The sequence below is a fragment of the Balaenoptera physalus genome (assembly GCF_965194825.1).
Source record: "Balaenoptera physalus genome assembly, chromosome: 1".
In the NCBI taxonomy this organism is placed as follows: Eukaryota; Metazoa; Chordata; class Mammalia; order Artiodactyla; family Balaenopteridae; genus Balaenoptera; species Balaenoptera physalus.
The window spans coordinates 77505281-77532740 of NC_138882.1; the positions used below are offsets into that span (position 1 = coordinate 77505281).

General features: G+C 42.2%; 1 protein-coding gene and 1 long non-coding RNA gene across 7 annotated transcripts in view; both read right to left on the reverse strand.

Moving 5' to 3' along the window:
* LOC309663865 (carboxyl-terminal PDZ ligand of neuronal nitric oxide synthase protein) overlaps window positions 1-27460 on the reverse strand; it is a 302668-nt gene that overhangs the window by 145215 nt on the left and 129993 nt on the right. The gene's annotated exons all lie outside the window — the stretch shown is intronic.
* LOC309662050 lies at window positions 475-27389 on the reverse strand. The gene is made up of 2 exons (XR_014264486.1): window positions 2122-27389; window positions 475-1822 (listed from the first exon to the last, which is right to left on the reverse strand). It is a non-coding gene; the product is annotated as an uncharacterized lncRNA (long non-coding RNA).

Below are 27460 nucleotides of genomic sequence, written 5' to 3' on the forward strand. Positions count from 1 at the left end.
GTTGTGAGGGATAAGGCGGCTAAAAATATTTTCCTGGGGATTAAGTGAGATAGCATCTGTAAAGCATCTAACAGAGATTCAGGCATTTATAAGGGCTCAACATAATGGTAGTTTTGTTATTAGTAACTGAGGAAAATGTTAGCACACTTCATAGGATATGGTAGGTATTCAAAACTGTTGGTCGGCATTAGAAAGTTGGAGAGCTGCTAGCACAGGGAATGTGGAGCTGAATTGACCTTTGGCACTAAACATAGGAAGGAGCCAGATGAGTAGGAAATCGGAAAATCAAAGATCTCTGAGTAGGAAATCAGTAATGAAATCAAAGACCTTGACACACAGTAGGTGATCAATAAACATCTTTGGAATGAATGAGAACCTAAACAGCTAAGTTACAGTTGTCATCTACAACACGACGCTAAGTAAGCTGGGGTTGAGGAAGTGACATGAAATATAGACTCTGCTCCTAACCGACTCTGAGAATCCTTCTGACCTCAGTTTCTCGCCTCTACGGGATGGAACAAAATGACCTCCATGTCTCGTCCTGCTCTCAGATTCTGTATTTCTATGATTCATTCAACTGACGAGACAAGTGCTGGTAAATGACCTGACCATATGTATGCGTATGTGTGTGCACAGGGTGTGCCTGGAAACATGCTTGTGTCAGGAGTGCCTGTGACAGGCAAGTCCCCCTTGTACACCAGCTCCATGTGGACCAACAGACAGAACGTCAGGAATTAACCACCATCACCTTTTCATAACTGCCTCTTTGCCTTTAATCACACTGCCATGCACACAGGCTTGGTTTTAATTAGTCAGAGCAGTGACTGCATCCGTCCAGCCACCGAAGCTTTGATCTCCCCGTGGGGCAGGTTTCTGCACTGCTGACCATGCTCCAAGAGTCTGAAACATAAACCAGTGAAAGCCTTTGACAGTTCAGCCTTGACAAGGCTTCCAGCGGCCCCTTTGCAGATAGGTGCAACAGCGAGGGCCCACAAAGGGGCAAAGGCTGAGGAGAGGGCAGTGGAGAAAGGTGGCGAAGTCTTGTGTTGCGAAAATGCCAATAGCACCAGCACCAGGGAAGGCTTCTCAGGTTAGGGAAGCTCTTAAACAAGTGCCCGGTAAGTTACATGCTGGTTGCTACATATGCAATGAAATTGTGATGGGGAGAAAAATGTTCTGTTGTAGGGAGGTGACTCAGACTCAGTTCAAATTCTGGTTAGCTAAGTGAACCTTTCCAAGAGGGGAAGGCTCACAGAATCAGGTCCTCAGGACCTAACGTCATGACGGTTGACAAGTTAAAAAGAAAGTTTTAAAATGTTTAAAAGGAAAATTTTCTGTCTCTGTACTGAATCTCTTCCCCATGTATTTAGAATTCACTGAAGGAATTCCCAGATTTAAAACAATAAAAAGCAGCCCACATCTAAATGAACAGGTTGAGAATGTTATGAGCAGAAGTGATGGCCCCTTCTCCTGCACGAATACAAATTCACCACCCCATGTGGCCAAGTGCAAAGGCCAGGGGCGGTGGTGGGCAGGGGGGTGCCCTTCCACAGAGCACTGTCAACACATATCTACAGTTTCTGGAATGGGCTCGAGAGTTACAGCAGCACCCACTCCTCCCGTGATGTGAATCTTTTGGATTAGAATGGAATCATGGAGCTCAGGGCAGCAACATTTTAAAGGAGGGGAGTAAGCGGGGAAGGATGGGGACATAAAATGATACAGGTCACAGAGAGAGGAACAGACAGGTTCTACTTCAGAGGGATTTAAGAGTTGGAGACCTTGGGCAGCAACGATGTCAAAATGATCTTGCCGGGCTTCCCTGGTGGTGCAGTGGTTGAGTCTGCCTGCCAATGCAGGGCACACGGGTTCGAGCCCTCGTCTGGGAGGATCCCACATGCCGCGGAGCAGCTGGGCCCGTGAGCCACAACTACTGAGCCTGCGCGTCTGGAGTCTGTGCTCCGCAACAAGAGAGGCCACGATAGTGAGAGGCCCGCGCACCGCAATGAAGAGTGGCCCCGCTTGCCGCAACTGGAGACAGCCCTCGCACAGAAACGAAGACCCAACACAGCCAAAAATAAATAAATAAATTAAAAAAAAAAATGATCTTGCCTCCTTCACAAGAGAAACATTTCGATTGGAAGACACATCCTAGAGCACAGCTCTAACGCTGCCATGTTCCTGTCCCAAAACTACAGACTTCCCACCATCAGTGGGATACCATGCACACTCGCCATGGCACGCGACGCCTTCTATAGTATAAGCCTAATTTAGCTTCCTATCCTTACTCCACTAAAGCCCCTCTTGTTCCAGGGACACCATAGTAACTCACTGCCTGGATGCTGTGCCCTGCATTTTCCCACTACTGGGTACTAGTCCCTCAGCCTATAGCTTTCCCCCACCTTCGTCTACTAAAATGACACCCATTTTTCAAGGTCCAGGTCATTCTCCATGAGCAAAATGGGCTTCCTCAGCACTCTGTACATAACCTGGAGCCCTGACCACATTCTGTCTAGTGTTAGCAGCAGCTTCTGTGCATGTTTGTCTTTCCCGTTAGACTTTAAATTCCTTGGGGATAGAGACCACGTCTTATTCATCTTCATATATTTCCAACAGCAGTCACGATGCTCTCCTCAAAAAAAGGTGATTTCCCTATATGGAACATATCCCTAACTGTTGAGTTTAAGAGATCAAAAGATAATCATGCCCCTTCATAAACTGCCCCAAATGCCAGCATCAGATCCCAAACCCCAGAGTATATAGGAGTCGGGAAAGGTGATTAAATACCTCGTATAAGTTCTTGGCAGAAGAGGAACCACCAAGTGGTCCAGGCAAAGCTTTTGGAGGCAGGACTTCAAAGCTCTGTCTTCCAAGTAAAAGTCCCAGAGAGTCGTGTTATTCTTTGGGATTGGACCACAAAGGGCTAAAAGTTCATCAGGTATGCCTACGGCCGGAGATTATTTGGGGGAAATGCAAGTGACTGCTAATGGGTACAGGGTTGTGTGCTGAATGACAAAAACATTCTTTAATCGTGGTGGTGGTAGCACAACTCTGAATATACTACAAATCACTGAATTACACACTTTCAAAGGGTAAACTGGATGACATGTGAATTATATCTCAACGAAGTTATTTTTAAAGACGTGCACCAAGTACAAGCACCTTACTCTGAGGGAGCCTGGGAAATGGCCAGATTAGAGCCAGAGGTGGTCTGACCTTTGCTATGAGAGTCAGGGCCTCAGCCAACAACCCCTCTCACCACCACCATGTAAGAGCAGCAGACGCTGCGGTGAGGGAGAAGCTGCCTAGCAGGGACCAGTTGCTTTAGCCGTGAAGACGAGCCTGTCAGCTTCTCAAAGCGTAATCCCTGCAGCAGCACCATCAGTATTACCTGGAAACTCATTAGCAATGCTAGTTCTTGGGCCCCACCCCAGACCTACCTGATGAGAAACTGGAGGCAGAGCCCAGCAAGCTGTGTTTTAACAGGTCCTCCAACAGACTGTGAGTCACGCTGAAGTTTGAGAACCACTGCACTGGCTTAATTCTTAAGTGCACAGGCTTTGGAACTAGACCACTTCCTCCTTTTACTAGCTACGTGACTGAAAGCAAGTTACCTAACCTCTATGCGTAAGTTTCCCTCCCATAAAATGGGAGAAGCAACCGTACCTACATATCATAGGGTTATCCTGAGGATTAGATGAGCTAATTCCTGACAAGCACTTAACAGTATCTGGTATATAATAAGGTCAATAAACATTTGCTTCTTTAAAATTTTTAGAGTCAGATTTTGGGTTGGTCTCATGGACCTTCAGCCTTTCTAGGCCAAGCTGGCATAAAGTTGAGTCAGGCTAATAATCAAAACACAAGACAGACCCATAAAATGGGCAAGCAGTCTTGCAGCTGTGTCAGCAGACCCCACACACAGTGCACAACAGATCACAACATTCCCCATCTTCGGCTTCCCTGAGGAAGAGAAAAAAAGAAACTCTACTCTGTAGGACAGAGCAGAGGAGATAAAATGCTCTATATAGAGGATGCAATATATAAATCAGTTCTAACAACAGCCTTTAATCCCCTGATCCCCGAGAGGAAGAAAGGAAACGAACAATGGCCAAGCACTCCAATCCCAGCCATTACCAAGCAGCTTTTAACAGAAACTGCATAAACCACCTTCTCTTAGCCATAAATTGGTAGAGATTAGGGTTTCTGCTACCTTGAGGACTCCCAATCATGACTTTTCAAACTCAGAATGGCAAAAGCTTTGCTCCTTACAAAGGTAGGCTCACACACTCACTGGAGTCAATCCCATTTCCAGCATTCCCATTTCTCTCTGAAACTGTGACCGACTGAGGCCCGAGGGACTGGGCCCCCCAAGTCCCGATATCTGGAGAGTCAAAGGACAGCTCTATGCTATAAGAGTATGGATGTTATGTGAATTAACTGTGTGCTTAATAAAGAGAATTTGAAAATACATAAATGTAGGAAGAAGAAACGCAACTGCCCAGTACCACTTCCCAAAGATAAACATTGTTAGTATTTTAGTGTATGTCCTTCTCTTCTGATACATAGGTTTCACTCCAGAGTTTTGTTGCTGTTGTTACAAAACTGATATTCTACTTATATACAATTCTAAATGCTATTTGACTTAACATAAGAAGAGCCTTTTCCCAAAATTCCTGCAGCTTTCTAGAACATCACTTCTAACTATACGTAATATTCCATTATATGGCCACATAATTATTATAATTGTGCACCAGCTATCGATTTATTGCCTCTCAGCTCCAAATCCATGTGCTATGACCAGCTTTCTGATACTGGAGCTGGACCCTGTAAACTGCACTATCCGATGTGGTAAGCCAACTAGCCATATATGGTTAAGCATCTGAAATACGGCTACTGTGGATTGAAATGGGCGGTTAAGTATAAAACACTTGCCAGATTTTGAAGACTTAGTACAAAATACGTCAAATCTCATTAATAATTTTATTTTGATTACATATTGAAATAATATTTTTGGTATATTGGGTTAAATTAAATGCATTATTAAAATTAATGTAACCTGGTTCTTCTTGCTTTTTAAATGTGGCTACTGGAAATTTTAAATTACGTATGTGACTTACATTATGTTTCTACTGGACTGAGCTGCTCTAAACATTTCTCCTTTGCCAGCTGGCACAGCATTAGGTCTTGTCAGCAGAGGGTGCTGGAAGGACACGGCGGGAGGAAGGGTTTCTCTTCCTGGTTCTAGTGCCTTTGTTCTTGCTTCTATCACACAGCAGGCAACTTCCTGGCCGCTGGTATGTGGGAGACTCATTGGCATAACCGCGCCCTTGAGTCTAGCTGGTGCCCCTTGACTTCTCCACCACCCAGGGGGCCCCAGACACTCACTCTCCAACATCTAAATCTCAACTTTGGGGGGCTCTCTTTCCTAGTTTATCCTTCCTTGGATATTCTCCTTCAGCTCTAGAGATAGAAGCTGCTCTTGTAGTCTTTAAAATTCTCTTTACCCTTCTCAGTAGTTAGTTTTCATTTACTAGTTAACAATTCTTTATATTAAATTTTCCCTGTTCAAATTACTGGTGTGGTTTCTGTCTCCTGACTGGACCCTTACGGATATAGTTTGTAACGAGGAAAAAAATAAGTTGCTGAAGGACTGTCAGTGAGGCTTTGAGCAGTTGCCATATATCCTCCATTTCCTGCCGTTCTCTCCTTCTCAAGTACTATCTTCCTTCTTCCGTGTTGTCAATTCCCTAAAAGCAGAAATGTGTGTTTTCCATTGCACCTCTACCACACTGTGAACATTCAGGAAGCACTTTAAGAACGTGAATTAATAAAGAAGTCAATCAAGAGCTATGTCTTCTATTCATTCAACAAATACTTACTTAGCTTCTATTATGTAAAGGTAATGTACTGAATGTTGGGTGGAGGGTAGCTGAGGGGATGGAAAGAAAGGTCACACACGGCAAAGAGAAATGAACAGGTGAAACAGAAACTCTGGCTTGAAGAACCTAACAGCACAGTATATAAACATAAAGGATGACACAACTCACTATAATGTAATAGAAAACAATATAAAATAAAAATAATTAAAAATAAAAGCCATAGCTATACCATTCTGGGTACCCTAACTGGCCATAGGGAAATATATAAAGAACACAAAAAACTTTTTGTAATGGTCTCTCCTCACTCCAGGGTCCCCTCCCCTCTCCCCCTTCTAGGCATCTATCCAGGGTCTTATTAACCAAAGGTTCTGCTTTCAGTCGGCACTGGTTCCTGTTCTCAGACTTGTCTCTGCTTCCTTCCCAAGCCACAAGCAAACGACACAGCACAGGAACATTACTTCAGACAGTCCTGAGCCATCAGCAGCTCCATTTCATTGGTCCGGATCATGGCTCCAGACTATAACTTCACTCCAACTCTTATCTTTTTTTTTTTTGAAGGATTTTTTATTTATTTATTTATTTTTTATTTTTTTGGCTGTGTTGGGTCTTTGTTTCTGTGCGAGGGCTTTCTCTAGTTGCGGCAAGCGGGGGCCACTCTTCACCGCGGTACACGGGCCTTTCACTATCGCGGCCTCTCTTGTGGCGGGGCAGAGGCTCCAGACGCGCAGGCTCAGTAGTTGTGGCTCACGGGCCTAGTTGCTCCGTGGCATGTGGGATCTTCCCAGACCAGGGCTCGAACCCGTGTCCCCCGCATTGGCAGGCAGACTCTCAACCACTGCGCCACCAGGGAAGCCCCCAACTCTTATCTTTAATAAAAGACTAAGACATTACCTGCTCCCTGTGAAATTTTCGTTCTAGAATTTCTAAGTGATTCTTTTTAATAGATTCCCATTCTCTGCCAAAATTCTCCAGCTTATCATCTTGTTCCTTGAACTCATCCCAGTTGTTTTAGAAGTCCACGTGTAATAGTTGCAATGTGTGAAGCTCCTGTGCAGTTCTGTTTCTTTTGCTTTTTTTTTCCCTCTTGTTTTACAGTCATTTGGTTTTACTCTTTTAAACATCTGGGAATATTTTATTGGCTGTCATACACTGCATATGAAAAAGCACTGAGTTAATTTGAGGATCTGAATGTTATTTTCCTCCAGAGAGGCTTTACATTTGTTTCTGGCAGGCAAAAAAGGTGGACAGAGAAAAAGCACCTTAATCCAACTGAGCTGACAAAAGCTAAGTGTCAGCCTAGCAAGTGCTGGTATTTCCAGTCTGCCCTCACTCCCTATATACAACCTTTCAGGGCTGCAAACTGAAAGCTTAAGGTATTTAGTTTTAGCAGGACCCCTCTTCCTAGGCAGGCAATTTCTGTCTCCCCAGATCTGAGAGACTGCTGAAAGCTCTGCACACCTATTTAGCCTCTTTGCTGCCACTTACAAACTGGCAAATACGTGGAGGAGAAGGTGGCACCTAACATCGGGCTCACTTCTCTGCACGTCACTCGTCGCTAGGATCCTGGCCTCTCTCAGTCTCACTCCTGCAGCATTCTCCAGACAGATCTTACATTATCTGCATTCACATACACAGTATGCATATATATGCTTTGCTAGCATCCATAATGGAAGAATTAGTATGGTATAAGCTACTGTGACAAAACCTGAAGAAACCCAAGAAAGAAACTGCTAATTGTACATTAGAGCTTCTCAATCTAACCGTTTTTTTTTTTCTGTCCAACTTTTCAGCCCTTTATGGTTCTGTGCTGCCTCGTTGCTGTTTTCAAATTCACAGACTCTTCAGCTATATCTAATCTACTGTTGACACCGTTTCTTCATTTTTCCCCCAAGCCTTGTATTTTTCATTTCAGAGATTTCCACTTAGATCTTTTTCATACTGATGAATTCTTGTTTAATACCCCCTATTTTCATTTTAGAAACACTACTACTCTGGTCTCTCTCTGAGATCCTAAATACATACATCATTAAAAACCTTTTCAGACTGTTCATTGCTCCTCTTTCTTGGGTTTGGAATCTCCTGGTTGCAGGGTCTGCTGCCTGCCTCTCAAGACTTGGTTTTCCTTGAGTTCTCAGGAAGTTTCAAAGTAATCTTGCATCAGAGTTTTTTCCTCCTATTTGCCACTCCCTGGCAGTTGATACCATGGATAAACCTTGCCCTAAATGACTGGCAACTCTGAACAAGGTTTGAAGGTAGGCTTTTAGGATTTTCTCCGTTTATGGACAACAAAATGCTGGATACCATCTGTAGGCTGCACAGTTCTGGGTCCTATGCTCATACTTACCTCTGTTTCCTTCCTGGGCCAAAGGAAAGCTACCCATCACTAAGGACCACTGTGAACAATCAGGCTCTAGTCCACGGGCAAGAAGCATGGCCCTAACCCCAGCGTCATACCGGAGTCTGGTTCTGGTCTCCTGCCATGTGCAAGGTAGCTAAAACCCTTTTCTAGGGCAGGTTTTGAAGTCTTGGCCATTGACCCCCCACTCTTCTCCATTCCTGATCCAAAAAAGTTTCCCTTGATTATGAATTCATTTATGATTTTTAAAAAATTACTTCTGTGTGTTGGGAAGAGAGAATTTTGAATATGAACAATAAGTTCACCAAGAGGGAATGTAAGTTGGTGCAGCCATTGTGGAAAACAGTACGGAGGTTCCTCAGAAAACTAAAAATAGAATTACCATATGATCCAACAATCCCACTGCTGGGCATATATCCAGACAAAACTATAATTCAAAAAGATACATGCACCCCTATGTTCATAGCAGCACTGTTCACAATAGCCAAGGCATGGAAACAACCTAAATGTCCATCGACAGATGAATGGATAAAGAAGATGTGGTACATATATACAATGGAATACCATTCAGCCATAAAAAAGAACAAAATAACACCACTTGCAGCAACATGGGTGCAACGAGAGATTATCATACTAACTGAAGTAAGTCAGAAAGAGAAAGACAAACACCATATGACATCACTTATATGTGGAATCTAAAATATGACACAAACAAACCTATCCATGAAGCAGAAACAGAATCAGGGACATAGAGAATAGACTGGTGGTTGCCAAGGGGGAGGTGGGGTGGGAGAGGGTTGGAGTGGGAGTCTGGGTTCAGCAGATACAAACTGGTATATATAGAATGGATAAACAACAAGGTCCTACTGTATAGCACAGGGAACTATATTCAATATCTTATGATAAACCATAATGGAAAAGAACATGAAAAAGAATGTATATATATATATATATATATATATATATATATATGTCACTTTGCTATATAGCAGTAATGAACACAACACTGTAATTCAACTATACTTCAATAAAAAATAAATTTTAAAAAAAGTTCACCAAGAAATGTTAATATGGTCCTCTTAAATACTAAAAAGCTCTCGTGCATAAAATGCAGAAAAAAGTAAGTTATGATTATATTTTATATATAGAAATGGATACATTAAATAACAAATGCAAAGGGGAAAAAAATACTGGAAGAATACACTCCATGAATGTTAACAGTGTTAGCTCTGAATGCCAGAATTATGGATGGTATTTAAGCTAAAAAAAAATTTTAAACACATTTTCTATAATCATGTATTCATTATTGTCCAGGATGCTTTTTCTTTTTTTAAGCTCGCAACCCAAAGGGAAATGAATGGTGCAATTTCAGGCAGTAGGAAGGCCCATTTATTCTGCCCTGCTCGCCCCTCCCCTCCCCCACCCCATCCCAGACAAATTGCCCCTCTGGGGAGAAAAGAGCTCCTGGCATACTGGAAAAAGAAGAGTTAAGAGCACGGAGTCCAAGGCCTGTCATCAAAGGGCTACTAAAGAGGGGAGAATTTAAGAGCTCTCTGAGGGTAACACTAGCTTTGAAAAACACAAAGTGCTAATGGGCGTATTTATCACTTGTTCTCTAACGAGCAGCAGATCTTAGGAAGAAATATAGTCCAAAGGAGGGAAAGTGAGCTGAATCAGCCTACAGGTGCAAGTAAATATATAGAAAAACAACAATTTAAAGTTAGCAATGGCTTCAACAGAACTTCCACACAAAAGCCTTCTCAACGCCCTCAAACTTTTACACCTCTTACTATTTCTTCATGGCACTTATCGCAATTTGCAAATTCACACTACTGCTATAATATTTAGTGTGGTATTTAGATCCCCACTCACAATTCAAGCCCATGAGCGCAAGGACTGTGTCTCTTTCATTCACTGCGGAATCCCCAGGGTCTGGCGCTGTAGCAGGTGCCCGATAACTTTTCTTAAATGAATGTTGAATACAAGCAAAAATATTTTAGCTTGGGTTCCCCATTTCCTCTATAATATTCCTTGTTTCTGAACAGAAAATAAATTTAATTTCCTTAAATAATTTCATTTTTATGAAAAAAATAACCTGAGCTGTCAGTATTCTGTGGCTAAATTAGAGGTGACTATTGGATCTACTGTATCCTAGTGAGTACCATTAGTAATCCAAGGATCGTGCCAACAGCGAAGGCAGAGAACAGGAGGAATTCACAAGCTTCCTTGAAACGTGGTTCTGAAACTTTCACCCCTTTTAAGTAAATAGAACAGCAGAAGTTAGCAAACTGACAGCCTTAACCTAGATTAGTTAGATCTGCGACACAGTAAAAATTGTAAGGAAATGGAATGTGGGACAACTTTATTTTTTTTAACATCTTTATTGGAGTATAATTGCTTTACAATGCTGTGTTAGTTTCTGCTTTATAACAAAGTGAATCGGCTATACATATACATATACCCCCATATCTCCTCCCTCTTGCGTCTCCCTCCCACTCTCCTTATCCCACCCCTCTAGGTGGTCACAAAGCACCAAGCTGATCTCCCTGTGACAACTTTGATTATTAATGAAGCATCTGTAGGTACTTTAATCCTCTTTGGAAAAGGGAGGGCATAAATTAACCAATCCATAATGTATAAAAAGAATTCCCACAAGCACTGACTCACCTTATCTTTACACAACCTATCTTAAGAGGGAGAAACTGCAGGTACTACTGTACCCAGTTTACAGGCTGGGAAGGTAAGTGGTGCTCTTAGAGGTTACAGGCTGGGCCAGAGCACCTGCTGTGCTGGCTGGAGCCCTGGTCAACAGGAAGCACGTAAGAGTGAGGAAGAGAGACTCAGAAGGCACACTTTCCCATGACTAGCCACGGTTTGTGCTATGACAATGGTCCAGGCCTTCAGGGAAGGGCAGAGCTACCATAAACTAATGAATAACAAATCAGGGGAGTGACCTCCTAACCTACCCAGGAGGGCCCTGGTCAGGGAAATCTGTGCTGATATTTATCACCGTGGGCTCACGAGAAGCCAGAATTAAATCGTTTGACTGCAGTGAGAAGTATCTGAAATACTGGTGGTGGAAGAGTAGTAGGCATCTTTTTCCAGGCTTCTTGATCTGAGGTCTATCATTGGAAAGAGAATAATTTCCAAGAGGAAAACTACCCAGAGCCTTATGGTTACTGAGATGCTTCTTTTTTGGAAGCTCACTTCTTCCCTGTTAACTATACTGCCCAGGGTCCTGCATTTACCACCTGTTTTGCTCATTATGCATGAACCCTACACCCCTCCCAACCCCCCGCCGCCCACCCCTGGGCTCCCTCTGATAAGGCAGTGTCCCTCTGGACTGGTGCTCCATCCTGGAAACACCATCCTGGAAACACCAATGTTAGACAAAACCATGGGGAGATTCTAGCCAAGTCCCCTGGCAACAAAAACGAACAGACGGTTCTTGTCCTAACCTCCCTCTCTCTTTCTCACCTTGTGCCGAAGTCTTTCTAGATAAAATCAGGTTCAAGGAATGGGTCCACGGCATCTCCTCTGCCTTCTTGTTCAGTACAATTCTTCAATTTTAATTTTATTTTTTTATTGATTAAAGCAAAGCTCTTTATCAGAAGCGTTGTTACATGCATCCAACACGACACATATTTTTTTACTTGACATTTTTCTTGGCTCCCAGGGTTCCATTCTCAGGCCCCATTTCTATAAAGTTTAACCACCTTGAAAACCAAATAATGTCCTAAGTTTCCACTGGCATATTTCCTCTACCAACAAAGTTTATTTATTTATTTATTTTTTAACCAAAAGTCAAGTCTCCACCTGGAGAAGAGAAGAATCTGTGAATGTCAGAAGCAGGAAGAAACTGCCAGAATATGTCAATCCTGAAAAACACAGTGCCTTGACTCTAGAGGCAGGCAATAGATATGGGTTAAATGAATGAACAGCCTCAAGAACCGCTCCTAACCTTGTCTGCTGAGCGGATCCCTGACCTGCACACATCTCAAGTGCTCCCACCAGTCAACTGTGGACTCAGAAAGATCTGCCTTTTCTCTCTGTCTCCAAGAAACACTCTAAGATCTTGAATGAAAAGCGTTAGGACTGCAAAGTTTGTTAATTACAAGTTAATGACTCTACAGTCTTTAAACCTGAGAATGCAAAGTGCCAGCGAATACAAATTAAAATCATTATTTACATAAACTTCCTAAAAGTGAAATGGAGATTGCCTTTAGCAGAGTGACTCTCTAGTAGAAAAGATACCATTCAGGGTACCCAGGCACAAGTGAAAGGTGCTCTTTTGATTCAGAAGTAAACTTTATATATATATTATCTTATCATTGTATAGTATTGAAATGTTTATCTTGACTCTGTGGTCTTAGGTTTCCTTTAGGCTTTTCTTCCCTGCAAATAGGCTATAGGACCAACTGTCAGCACACTGTTGACCCCCTTTACCCATTTCACCCTTCCTCTACCCCCCTTCCCTTATGGTAACCACTACCCTGGCTCTCTGTACCTATGTGTTTGTTTTTGTTTGGTTTGTTCATTTATTGCTTTTTTTCAATTTCACATGAGTGAAATCACATGGAATTTGTCTTTCTCCATCTGACTTTCTAGCTTCCTATACTCTACTAAATTTTGACTATTAAAACAGGTCAACTTGGATGATTCATAAAGAAACTACTTTATGTAAAACAGTTATAAGCTCAATTAGGCTCTTTTCTCAGAAATATCCTAATCACAGTTTAATTAAACCTTGTTCTTAACCTCAGATTTTCATTATAATTTTTTCTATGTATTGACTTTAGAAACCCAACCCTTTTGAGACCTTCCTCTAAACATTAAGCCCAGCTTGACCACAGAAACCTGCCTTTTCTTGATCTTTGCAGCCCCTAAGTCCTTCACCCCACCCCATCCAATTTTTGGCATGTAAGAATGTATTCTGTGGCTGCTTTCAAATAATCACAGGACGGTTCTGAGTTTTTTTCCTGTCCTCAACTGAGTTTCTCTGCTTTCTCAATATAAGACCAAAAAAAGAAAAAACAGGGGGAGGGGGGAGTATGGGGTTAAGGAGGTGTGCCTACAACTGTACCTCTAAGTTGAAAGCAGAAATTTCCATAACTAGATTCTAAAGGAGATATTTTTTCACTTAACCTCTTACATGTATAATAATCACAACTGTCTTGGATATAATTTCAGAGCCATTTCCTTAAAGATTCCACATACTTTTTACTCAACATCCTGAACAAAATGTTTACAAGTCTTTGAACAGAGCATTAAAGTGATATTGCAACCAGTAATGAAATGTCAACTGATGAGAGCTTATTCTTGGCTCTCAGATGACAAAATGGTGAAAGGACAGCGTGATCTATGTGCACATTCTCCTAACACCACCACACTCGCTTTCTTCCGTTCTCTCAACCTGATCAGTCATACGTGGCCTGAACCTTGCCCCACCAGGGATGCAAATATCCATTCTTAAAACCAGATGTTACATTTCTTCTTTCATTTTTCTTTCAGCAGTTTCATGCCTTTTCAGAATGATGCAATAAGTGCTCATCATGATCAACTGTAAACAGTTCCCAAAGAGGTAAAAGACAGTACAACTTCATAACCAACCAGCAGATGCAGTGGGCCACCTGTGCTCGAGCATTTGCCTGTTTGGCTTATGGATCAGTCTGAGTAACAAAAAAATCATAGTTGAGGCTGATTTAGCAACAGATGATTTGCACTAAAAGTTATGAAACAAAAAAAATGTGTGGGCTTCCCTGGTGGCGCAGTGGTTGAGAATCTGCCTGCCAATGCAGGGGATACGGGTTCGAGCCCTGGTCTGGGAGGATCCCGCGTGCCGCGGAGCAACTGGGCCCGTGAGCCACAATTACTGAGCCTGCGCGTCTGGAGCCTGTGCTCCGCAAGAAGAGAGGCCGCGATAGTGAGAGGCCCGCGCACCGCGGTGAAGGGTGGCCCCCGCTTGCCGCAACTAGAGAAAAAGCCCTCGCACAGAAACGAAGACCCAACACAGCCATAAATAAATAAAATTTTAAAAAAATTAAAAGAGAAGGAAAAAAAAATTTGTTTGATGAAAGACACACCAACGTGCATCTTTGATACATAAATGTAAGATGGTGTCAATACCACTTAAGCAATCCTTATACTAGAAGGTTCTGACAATGCAGGGGGCACCCAAGTCCATAATGAGCTCTTCTGAGCTCTTTAACACCAGTCAAGTACAAGGGTCTCGCAAATGTCTGATCATGTTCAAGGAAGAAATGTATGATACTGGCCACTATTAGATATTCTTCTTTGTGTGCCGCCATAATAATACTGCTCAGTAATACTGTTTCAGATGAACGTTAATGGCAGGTATTCAAGCAATTTGATAGTAACTTAAAAAAACTGGCACAGCCTCCAATTCGGCTCTACCAAATCTAGCAATAAAGCCTGCAGAGACACCAAGAGTGCAAAGAGAGAGCTATGAATATATTCATTGCCACAGTCTTTATAACAGCAAGGAATTTTTTAAAACAAATATTCAATGGGAGAATGATTATATAAATTATAATTTAATCTATACAACAATACTATGACATCATTAAAAAAGAAGAAGAGTATTGGTATATACTGACATGAAAGGATGTCATTTACCATTGAGTTTTTAAGAAAAGGAAGACGTAAGCTATTATATATAGAATGGATAAACAACAAGGTCCTACTGTATAGCACAGAGAACTATATTCAATGTCCTATGATAAACCATAATGGAAAAGAATATTTTAAAAAGAATGTATATATGTATAACTGAATCACTTTGCTACACAGCAGAAATTAACACAACATTGTGAATCAGCTACACTTCAATAAAAAATAAAATTAAATAATAAAACTGAAAAAGGAAATTGTAGGAGTACATATAGTATGATCCCATCCCATTTTTGTTTTCAAAATTAGTAGCTGACATTTACAAAGAGCTTATGTTTCAGATCCTATGTTAAATATTGACAGGGGTTTTTAATTGAATATTCACTAACAGTCCTATGAGCTATTTAATATTCTCCACTTGAAAACTGGGGGAAATGGGGCTGAGAGAGGTGTAGTGATTTGTCCTAGGTCAAAAGCCAGTGAGAGCTGTGGCATCAGGCTTTGAACCCAGAGACCATGCTCTTAACCTGTGTGTGTGTGTGTGTGTGTATGTAATGTGCTTAAAAAACAAAAAGGAATTGAAAGATTACCCAAAGGGTTAATGGTGGTAAATTCTCTAGAGAGGGAGTATGAGAGTATGACTTGATTTCTTCTAAACAATTTGGATTTTTTTTCCCCAGCAAGAGATTCTAGTTGTAATCGAGAAAGGAGAAAGACAAAACAAAGAAAGAAAATCAGCAGGCCTTCAATGGGAATTCCTAAATAGGGTAACACCATGCAATAAGCCTAACCACCACCTCGAAATGTGTTAAAAGTAGTGTTTAAAGGGTTTGGTCGTTTGGGATTTTTTTTTTTTTTTTTTTTTTTTTTTAAAAAACAGAGCCCTGATCATGAATCAATTTGTTGAGGCCAGATCAACAAATTCTGGATGACTCATTTATCTCATAAACATATGAAAATGGTGACTTGGAGGAAGGTGGTCAAAGGTACAAACTTCCAGTTATAAGATACACAAGTACTAGGGCTGTGATATACAGCATGACGACTATAGCTAACGCTGCTGTATGATATGTAGGAAAGCTGTTCAGAGAGTAAATCCTAAGAGTTCTCAGAACAAGGAGAAATTTTTTTCCTTTATTCTTTTCCTCTTTCTTTTCGTTTTATTGTAGCTATGAGAAGATGAAGGTTAGCCAAACCTTCTCTGGTAATCATTTCACAATATATGTAAATCAAACCAGCATGCTATATGTCTTAAACTTACAGTGATAATGAAACTCATTATTAGACTCATTATTATAAGACTCATAGTAAGTGATGTGTGTCACTTATTTCTCAGTAAAACTGGAAAAAACTGAGCTATATCTTCCAATTCATGCAAGCTAACGCATGTAGGACTGTAATATACATGCTGCTCTATAAACTGATTCTTCACTCAACAGATTACATACTTTGGTTCATGTCAGTACATATAGTTCTATCTGATCATTTTAGAAGCTCCTCCACAGCATTTAATTTAAATGTAGTTTAAAAGCCACCATTTATTCAACCTACAACTGATATTCAATTAGGTTGTTTCTAATTACAATTTATACCACGTTTCAGTGAACATTTTCTTTCACATATATTTTGGGTACTTGTGTGAGTTTCTATGGGCTAAATTTCTGGGAGCAGAGCTACTCTGCCAATGGGGGAGGCACATTTAAATATTTGAGAGCCATTACCAACTGGCTTCACAGAAGGTTGGTCCGCTTTGCAATCACAGCAAACTCCCTGTAACTTGGATGTATTTGCTGTTGTGTAACATTGTGTAACAGGTAATATTCAGAGGAATTTTATATTTCAGAGATGGCTGACTAGATTTAGCAAGCTGTTCTGAGGTTTTTCCCCCTCAAAATATCTGAAAGCAGAGGAACAAGATCTAATAGTATTATCCATATTTAAATAAACAGTGAATCATATCAACTTCTTTTTCCATTTGATCCAATGGTTCTGAGAGCATATGCAAAAAAATTAAATATCCATATATAAAATGACAGGAGGCCACAGGGAAACAATAGGTTTGCTTGATGAGATTGCCAGAGTCTGAGATTTAGAGCCAAAATGGCAAACAACATCCAGGACAAGACAGGAGGACCTGGTTAGCTTCTGTCCATCCAACAAAACCCAGGAATCAAATCAACACTGGCCCTAGAAATGCTAGATGCCACAAGTGCCTTCAAAGTCCAGGTCACGATTTATCCATTTTATAAATGAGAAAATTAATTTTTAGCAACTGCACTCCCATCGGTTTGGCCAGACCACTTAGAGGTGTGGGTTCAACGTCCACTCTGGGCATCTGTATTCTTGGTACTTTGTCCATCTAACCCCCATTAAGATGTCGGCTTTCTGTGGCAGCAACTTTGATCTGTGCATAGCACACAGCAGATCCTCAAATTCTAGCTGAACAGAAGTGAGGGAGGTAGTTACTAAGAAGGAAGAAACTTCCCAGTTCCTGCAGTATCTCACCCCACATGTCCATATGTAAAAACCGAAGTTATTTCACTTCATGTGTCAATGTTTACTCTTTCTCAGGGGCACAAGCAGATAAAAGCTGCCTTCTGAAAGGTAAAGTTACAGGCAGCGTTTTTCCAAGCCATCAATCTTTCCCTCAAGCAGCAGCATGATTAGAGTAAGTCAAGTGAATCACAGACTAAAGCTTAAAACTTAACGCCCAGTTATTCTTACAAGAAGAAATTTCCTAGAGGGCTGAACGTTTTCAGGGCTACTCTCCCTAGAACTCAGTCCTTCCCACCAGGGGCAACAAACCACTCTGAAAGTTAACATCTAACATTATCTCCGCTGTTATTCGAAAGAACAGTTATTGTGCCCCATCTGTTTCCTTGATGATGCCAGCAATAGTGACTCTTTAAAAAGGGAAAGATTTTTTTGGTAGGAGGAGAGAGGAAGGAGACACAGAGACTGAAGGATAAACGAAGAGCCACGGCTCTGATCCCTAGCACCTGGGTAGAAGAACAGGTAGTGGATGACAGATGTTTAAAAAAAGAGAGAGAGAGAGAGAGAGAGAAGGACCAGATTCCCGGGGCCCATGGGATGAAAGGAAAATGAAAACAGGAGCCCATCTAACACTTAAACAAATAATTCTGGGGTTTAAGTCTGACTGCCCCCAACCCCAGAGACAACTGCTACTAACAGCTAACATTACTAAGCAACTACCATGCGCCAGGCACTGCTGGAATACTGGCCATACTTTATGTCATCTATCACAACAACACAGTGAAGTGGGTGTTCTCATCCCCATTTTACAATTACAGAGGTAGGACCTGGAAGACTGACGACCTTGCTCAGTGAGAGAGAGCTGGTAAATGCTGGAGTCACGCTTCATAAGCCGGTGTAACTGAATGCTCCCCACCCAGCTGTTAAGCACGACACAACACCTCACTTGCACACTATGCTGCTCTTATAAAAAGAGGTCTTCCCCCCCGGGCTCGTTGGGTATGCCGTAAGACTCCAAAAACTGTACATGAAAAACTGTTTTAGGCCAAGTCATCAGCAAATGCTCTGGTAGGCCAGAGAAGAGAAATTTGAAAGTGACTGCAAAAGCAGAGTGGGAGCCACTGTACTCAGAACTGCATCTGTGCTCCAGCAGACGAAGCACGTGGCAGCAACCCCATGATGGTAATGGATGGGGGCTAGAGGGGGCAGACTGGCCTGGACACTCCTGACAACCTGCCCTGCTCCCCAAGAGGCTAGATTCCAGGAACAGCAGGAGGCTGGAGTCAGGAGGCCATTCAGTGAGGGAAACTGGTCTTAAATAGGTACTCCTGCTAACTAGCAAACCACATGTGTGATCACCTCCCCCAGAGACCACCGAGCACTTAATCAATCCTGAAGATGTTCTCACAAGACCTGCCGGAAAATGACACCTACAGGACCTGGCCCAGGGTGGCGGTAGGAGTATGAACAACAGTGGGAGAACAGTCACACCTGTCATCATTATTATGAAATTCTTAGTGTGATCGCTTAAGGCGCAACCAGAGAGGCTTGACTTCAAGTGGGTAAGAAAGCTCAAAACACTGTCGCGGCAGTGCATTCATTATTAGCCTGACATTTTTGAGGTTGATGGTGTGGCCCCACTTTCACAGATAGGCAAACAGGCTCAGTAAAGGGCAAGTGACTTCCCATCAACCCCAAGCGAGAACTCAAACTCAGGTCATCAGGCTCCCAGCCAAAGATTCTTGCTCCTAGAGCAGTGATTTTCAAATGTTTAAAGTCTCCGAACGGTTTCAAACAGAATCTTCCCTGGAAGCTCAAACTAAGTCAAAAGTAGAACTGATCTCTCTGATGGACGCAGTGGTAGGGCTCAGGTTCAAATCCCAACTTGGCCACTTCCAGCTGTGACGTCTTGAGGATGTTAGTCTCTCCAAGACTCACTTTCTTCATATCTAACAAGAGGGATAATATTGCCTCCCTCACGGTTATTTATGAGAAATAAAATGAGACTATGTAAAGTTCCCAGATGCTCGGTCCGTGGAGGCCATTATTATTATTGCTACCACTGTATCTGTGGGTAGGAAGGAAGCTGCTGTAACTCAGCAACTGGTGCAATGTCATTCCCAATCATGGTCATAAACCAGGCAGCAGAGAAGCCAAAGGTTAATTTTAAAAACTGATGCCAATCCAATTAGAGAAATATACATAATAGGGAAAAAGAGAAAGAGGAAAGTGTACATGCATGTTTAATTACATTCATAGAGTTAACAGGGAGGCTGTGCCCTTCGCTCTGGCACCAGTGAGTCAGCCACGTACACTCACTCTGCATCTTTGGCACCAACAATAATTAGGACATCCATATGCATTCAAACACACTGCTGGCTGACCCAGATGCCCACAACAGATGTGTCAGGGCCAAGATGGGAAGTGGTAGGATACAATGAAAAGAGTACCAATGTGGCGTTGGACAAAAAAGTTTGATCTTGCTAGATTTGTCCTCTGAGGCTCAGCTTCTTCATTTAAGGAGATGACACACAGAAGTACCAGCTGGACCCATCATCACACAACAGGCACCAGATAAACAGGAATGCCCTTCCTCCCTTCTAAGTCACTCACTTGGGGCCCCTTCTCTAACCAGCAGGAAAAGATCTGATGATAGAGTGTCTCTATAAATGATAACAGTACCCACAATAATAATACTTATAAATGTGCCAAGCCCTCCTTTAAAAATGCTACATACCACGTATTTTATATGCCCCTATACCACGGGAAAGAATGGGAAACAATATATATGAAAAACATTAGAGCACCAAGACACCTGAAGATAAACTGAAACTCTTTGGGCTGTCTAAATAAAAAATAAATCCATGTTGCTATATCCATGTGGATGTATATAAAAAAAAATGCTACATAATGTTAACTCATTTAATCCTACCATAACCACAAGATCATAAAGTACTGTTACCCTGCTTTCACATTTATAGCAGAGGAAACCAAGGCACAGAAAAGCTAAGAAACTAGCCCAAGGTCACACAGCTGGCAACAGTACTGTCAAGATTTGAACCCAGGCTACCTGGTTCCAGAGTCAGTTCTTATATTATAATACTATTAGTATAATGCTTACACCTCTCTTATTGAATGTAAGTATTTTCTTTTACATTCCATAGTACAGTTGACCCTTGAACAACAAAGGGGTTAGGGGCTTTGGCCCTCTGCACAGTTGAAAATCCACATATAGCTTACAATCAGCCCCCTGTATCTGTAGTTCCTCTGTATCCACCATTCTGCATCTACAGATTCAACCAACCGCAGGTTATGTAGTACTGTAGTATTTACTACAGAAAAACATCCATATATAAGTGGACCAATGCAGTTCAAAGCCATGCTGTTCAAGGGTCAACTATACTCCTAGAATTACAAAAGCCTTGTCATGCTATCTGCAAATACACTTGTGAGGTTGGTAGGACAAATTTTAATATTCCCATTTGCCAGATGAATAAATCAAAGCACAAAGGTTAAGTGACCTGCCTAAGGTATAGAGCGGGAATTAGGGGCAGGGCTGAGATTAAAATGCAGGTCACCAAGAGTCAAACTCTAGAAGTAAATGGTCCAGTGATTGTCTAGGCACTGAAAATAAATTTCATAGGTGTCATCAACATGCCCCCATCAGCGGTACTTCCCCACGCTGCTTTGCCCAGGGCAGAGGTAAAGGACACACTGGTCCCGAAACAACCTCCAGCCCCACCCTAGACATTCTCCTCTCATAGCAATTGTGTAAAGAAGCGTTTTCCTTCTTGCTGGTGGGCCCACCACACATCAGCCCAATGAGGTCACCAGCAGAGGTAAGAGTGGAAATGGGACACAGGTGGCTCAGGGTGGTGAGCAACTAATGAGAAAGAACCTGGAGAAAGCAGTGTGGGGATGAGCATCACGAAGAGAAGGGAAAGGAGTGTAAACAAATGTCAATGGGCTCTGAAGAGCCATGACAGGAAGGAGGGAGAAGAAGAAGAAAGTGTAGCTGGAGCTCTCTGGCAGGAAACGGAAGTGCACGCGAGGCTCTCTGCACCACCCTCCACCTACAGTCCCACAGAGGGGGGCAAACACACAGAGAAGCCGGACTCCCACCAGAGGCTGGCAAACGAAGAGCAAGTATAATCAAGCAAAGGATACGTGCTGAGAAAGAGAGCTGATGAAAGCCCTCCAAGATGCTAACAAAACAAGGAAGCTAAGATCGTGAGTTATCGTTTTTCCTTTCCTCTTTTTTCCAGTGTTTCTGTAAGAAGGTTATAGTACTTTATAAATACTGAAAGGTGCCAGCTTGAGCCTAAGGTGCCTTCGCCTGAGGATTTAGGCCTATCTGGGCGTGGTGAAGGACCTCAGGGGCCACTCTGCTGGAAGACCATCTGGAATATGGACGAAAGGGCCTGCTGGAAGTGAATGTATCTTCAGGGGAGAGAGTGGTGGGGTCCTTAGACTTGAGCCAGTTCACATGGCTTGGGCAGGGAGCAGAGCAGTTCTGAGCATAACACAGTGCTGGTCACTCTGTTTTCTGGCCTGGCATTCATACACTCATGTTTGCATCTTAGGAAAAGAGCAAATTTCAGGACATCAGAGCACAGCAGACAACACAGCCCCAGGGCTCAAGAAAGGAGTCTAGCCCAAAGCCGCAAGTGAAGGTCTCACCACTTCAGTGGAGCGCACGGCACAGTGTTGCCAGCCGGAGGTGCCAGTGCATCACTAGTGTGGCACAACAAGACAGCACTCAATAGCCCAGCGGCATGACCGCAGTAGGGTGCCAACTGGCCCGACTCTGGTAGGCATCAGGGAGACCCAGTCCGAGGGCGCCAGCAGGGCACTCTCTGGGACTTTCTGGGCCCCAGAGCTAGGCTGAGTGCTAGGAATGGTCATCACCACATAGAGAACTCAAGAGGAAGTGGCCTCCAGGACCCGTGAGGCACCTCCCAGAGGTGCTCAGAAATACGTGGAGAGGCTTCAAGGGAAAGCAGCATACAAGTTCTGCTGTGGTGGGTAGGGACAGAGCCAGAGGAATATTGTTTTACCTTATTAAAGTTTTCTATTTTCGGTGCTCCATTCACCGACTTGGCCGAGAGTGGGGAAAAGTAACATCTTTCAAAAACGTAAGAACTCAGAAATAACAGTGGTGAATCAGTAACTCAAAGCAGTTATAAGAGGCCAAAGAAATAGAGAAAAATGACTAATAAACACATTTAAGCATATAGATAAAACTCTCACATGTTGTCAGCCATTCTTTATGGAAGGATAGAGTAGATGATTCCATACTGAAAATTAAGTAAAACAGCTCTATAGCTCTACAAAGTGCTTCAAGAACACAATAAAAAAAAGTAACAAATATATAAGATGAAAGGCAAAGGAATACACAGTTGACTAATGAAGAAAGTGATATTTCAAAAAATTAAAAAGATGTGCAGGTTGGCAGAAAAGAGGTTAATCAGCCATTTGAACGGTGGAAGGATAAGAACACTGAGATTTATTTTTTAACAGAAGACAAATTACGACAGTAAAAATCAAACCTAGAAGCTAATTAACTCTTCTATCTTCTACTTCACATGGCATTTTATCCCTGCCTTGAGTACAGCATTTACTACTGTGCATTATCATTTCCTTCTTTCTCTCTCCAACTAGACTGTGAGCTGGTTGAGAGCCATGTCTTATAGTCACCTCCTTGTTTCTAGTGTCTAGCACAGTGCCTGGCAAAGAGTAAGCATTAAATTAGTGTTCACTGAATGAGTGAGTGAATAAATGAACAAATGAACCAAAAAGGAAATGTTAAAGGGATTGAAATAAAAGCATATCTATGGAAAACATGGGGAAAAGGAAGCTCTGGTCCCATAAGGCAACCAGAGAAGGCAACTCATACACTTGGCATTTCGTTGAAGTCCATTTTATATATTCCTTAATGGTTTCAGGGGCATATGTCTGTGTCCACCAAGAAGTACCTTAGGTCCATAAAGAGCAAGGACCACAAACTTCTACTTCTACGTCCCCCCTTTATAGTGCCTGGCATGCTGCTAGACTTTAGGTCTTAAATAGATATTCATTAAATAGTCTTGAATAAAGAAGATGAGAAGAGACAAGTAAAGTTACTTCTAGCAGGCAAGGTTCTTTCATTTTAATTTATAGGAGAAAGGAGCTGGCTATTTATCAAGCTTCATTGCGACAGGCATTCCTCAGGACAAAGGCAGCCTTTCAGAACTACACGAGGAGTGGCAGCGCCTTCTCCAGAGCTCCAGGCTTGGTATTTCCAAGGCAGAGCTACGGGTCAATAGTAAAATACGCCGACACAGGCACATGCCCGGGAAGTTGGCACAGCACCTGCCCAGGCTAGGACTGACTCCAGGCAGACTGACCAAAGTCAAGAAAGCTCATATTTCATCCAGAGGAGAATTTAAAAACAATCCAATTAGTCAGGTACAACTGCATTGGGCAATTGCATGTCAAATGAATTCAACAGTGAGGACAGGAAGTAGGGGATGAGGGGGGGGGGGGAGTGGGCACATCCCTCTTTCAAGAGCACATGACCCAGGTGAAGGTGAAAGGTCTCTGCTTCTTGGATTCGGCAACTCCAGCCACAGCAAAAATGCCTGCATAGGGTCAGTGGGAGAGGCTCCTCTCTTAATGCAAAAATTCCTAAACGGGCAGCTCCCAGCTCCTACCACTAGATTAAAAGAGCGGAACAAAGAAGCTAATTATTAGAAAGGCTCTGAGAGAGGAAGTGCAGTTGGTTATTACAGCTAGCGCTAAGGATGAGAGTTGCCAGGGTATTTAAATATGTACGGAGAATAAAGCAAAAGGAGGCTATGATCGTAAGTTCATGTCCTAAGGAAACATGCCAGGGTTTTCAGGTAAGTCTGGATTCCCTAACCGTACCTAGACTCCTCCAGGTAGGGGAGGCAGGCAGCCAGCCCTGCCCTGCTGCCCCCCAGACGCCCTCTGAACCTGCTTTGCCTCAACACAACTCCTGTTCCACCCATATTATTCAAGAGAGTCAGAAATGGTTAACACTGAGCAAGAATCAGAAGCTTGTCACTTGAGTGTAGACATGGAACAGACTTTGAAGGGATAGTCTCTATAGACTCATCCAGTAACTGGTATTGCCACATGCAGCTGAGCTTGTCAGCCCTGTCCCCTGCACTGCCAGAGCACTCCCAGGAGAGTTTAGAAGCTAGACTTTCACAGAAATAGAAAAAACAGTTCTAACCACAAAAGACCCCAAACAGTCAAGCAATCATAAGAAAAAAGAACAAAGCTAGAGGCAACACACTTGCTGATTCCAAGCTATATTACAAAACTAGAGTAATCAAAAACAGTATGGTACTGGCATAAAAAGAGATACACAGACCAATGGAATAGGATAGAGAACCCAGAAATAAACCCAAGGCACCAGGAATATACAATGGGGAAAGGATAGTCTCTTCAATAAATGGTGCTAGGAAAACTGGATATCCACATGTCAAAGAATGAAATGGGACCCTTATCTTACCCCATACACAAAAACCAACTGAAAATGGATTAAAGACTGAAACATAAGACCTGAAACCATAAAACTCCTATAAGAAAACATTAGGGAAAATAATTCTTGACATTAGCCTTGGTAATGATTTTTGGATATGACACCAAAAGCTTAGCCAACAAAAGCAACACCAAACAAGAGGAACTACATCAAAACTAAAAAGCTCATAAACAGCAAAGGAAACCATCAACAAAATGAAAAGGTAATCTATGGATTAGAGAAAATATTTGCAAACCATACATCAGATAAGGGGTTAACATCCAAAATATATAAGGAACTCTGACAACTAAATAGCAAAAGACACAACCCAACTAAAAAATGGGCAAAGGGCCTGATAGACGTTCTTCAGAGATGACATACAAACGGCCAACAGGTACCTAAAAAGGTGTTCAACATCACTAATCATCAGGAAAATAGACATCAAAACCACAATGAGATATCATCTCACACCTGTTCAGATGGCTATTATCAAAAACAAACTAACAGACAAAAGATAAGTGTTGGCAAGGATGTGGAGAAAAGGGGATCCCTGTACACTGTTGGTGTGAATGTAAACTGGTGCAGCCACTATGTAAAACAATACGGAACTTCCTCAGTAAAACTACTATATGATTCAGTAATCCCTCTCTTGGGTATATATCCAAAGGAAATGAAATCAATACCTCAAAGAGATATCTGTGCTCCCATGTTCACTGCACATTGTTCACAATAGACAATATATGTAAACAACCTAAGTGTCTCTTAATGAATGAATGGATAAAGAAATAGCATTGTGTGTGTGTGTGTGTGTGTACACACACACACAGTGGAATATCATTCAGCTTCACAAAAAAAGATTGCTATCTGCAACAATATGAATGAACGTGAAGGACATTATGCTGAGTAAAATAAGCCAGATACACAAAGAAAAACACTGCATGATTTCACTTACATGTAGAATCTAAAAAAGTCTAATACATAGAAGCAGAGAGTAGACTGGTTACCAGGGACAGGGAGGTGGGGGGAAATGGGGAGACACTGGGCAAAGTTGCAGTTAGGTAGGATGAATAAGTCTAGAGACCTAATGTATAGCATGATGAGTACAGTTAAATAATACTGTATGGAATACTGAAAAATTGCTACAAGAGTACATTTCAGGTGTTCTCATCACACCAAAAAAAAAAAAAAAAAGTAACTGTGAGGAGATGTTAACTAGCTCGTCTCTAGTAATCATTTCACTGTATATATGTATATCAAATCATGTTGTACACCTTTACAGTTTTTAAAAAAGAAACTAGACTGCAGTAGCCAAAGTTCCAGGGAGCAGCCAGGATAGAAGGGACTCCAATCAGGAAGGAGGAGATGTATGGGTCAATCTCCACAGCCACCCCCTAAGCTATGCCCCACCCCATCCACTCTCCCTTCCTAGGCCTTTACCCGCAGCTAGAACCCCTAACTGTTCCTGCTTCAGGTAAGGGCACAGTCAGGATGTGGGGATAGAGAGAACAGAAATTAGACTCTGTTCCATGAGGGCAGGGCAAGCCCACTTTCCTCACCATTATATTCCAGCATCCAGCACAGTGCTAAATATTTACTACGTGTCACCTGAATTAAGAGTGAGGTTATACTAGAGAATGGACTTGAGGATATGGGGAGGGGGAGGGGTGAGATGTGACAAAGTGAGAGAGTGGCATGGACATATATACACTACCAAACGTAAAATAGATAGCTAGTGGGAAGCAGCCGCATAGCACAGGGAGATCAGCTCGGTGGTTTGTGACCACCTAGAGGGGTGGGATAGGGAGGGTGGAAGGGAGGGAGACGCAAGAGGGAAGAGATATGGGAACATATGTATATGTTTAACTGATTCACTTTGTTATAAAGCAGAAACTAACGCACCATTGTAAAGCAATTATACTCCAATAAAGATGTTAAAAAAAAAAAAGAGTGAGGTTAACCAGCATGTCAGTTCTAAGAGAGAGGCCTTAAGTTTAAGAGGTGGAATCTACAGAAGACCTGCTCATATCACTGGCCATTAAGTCCCTTGTTCTTTAAATGTCATAGAACACCTTTCCAGTTTGTAGAGAAGCCCATGCAATGAACTATCTCACTCTTTCCCCACCCCTTCAAGTGTGAAATGAAGAACACCCCCTAAGAGAGCAAGGCTAGGGAAGGTTACTCAACAAAATGAGCAAAGCATTCCCTTCTACATTCTCCCAGGAAGTTCACCAGCTCTAATAACAACGAAGGATTGTAAACAGGCTTATGCTCCTGGTTCTGCCACTAGCTAGTCTTAAGACCTCATACCAACCATCAGAACTTTTGCAGTCTTTGTTTTGTCTTCTGTAAAATGATCTTCTGACAGAGGAGGGCAACAAGTACTGAATTTAAACATAAGCCACTCCTTGTAACCTAAATCTGAATCAAGTCCAGGCACTCTTAACCACGCCAGTCCCTTGGTGGCACAGTATCTAGAGACCCTAGACCTTTGTCAGTGATTTTTTTTGGTTTTTACTTATTTATTTATTTATTTTTGGCTGTGTTGCGCCTTCGTTTCTGTGCGAGGGCTTT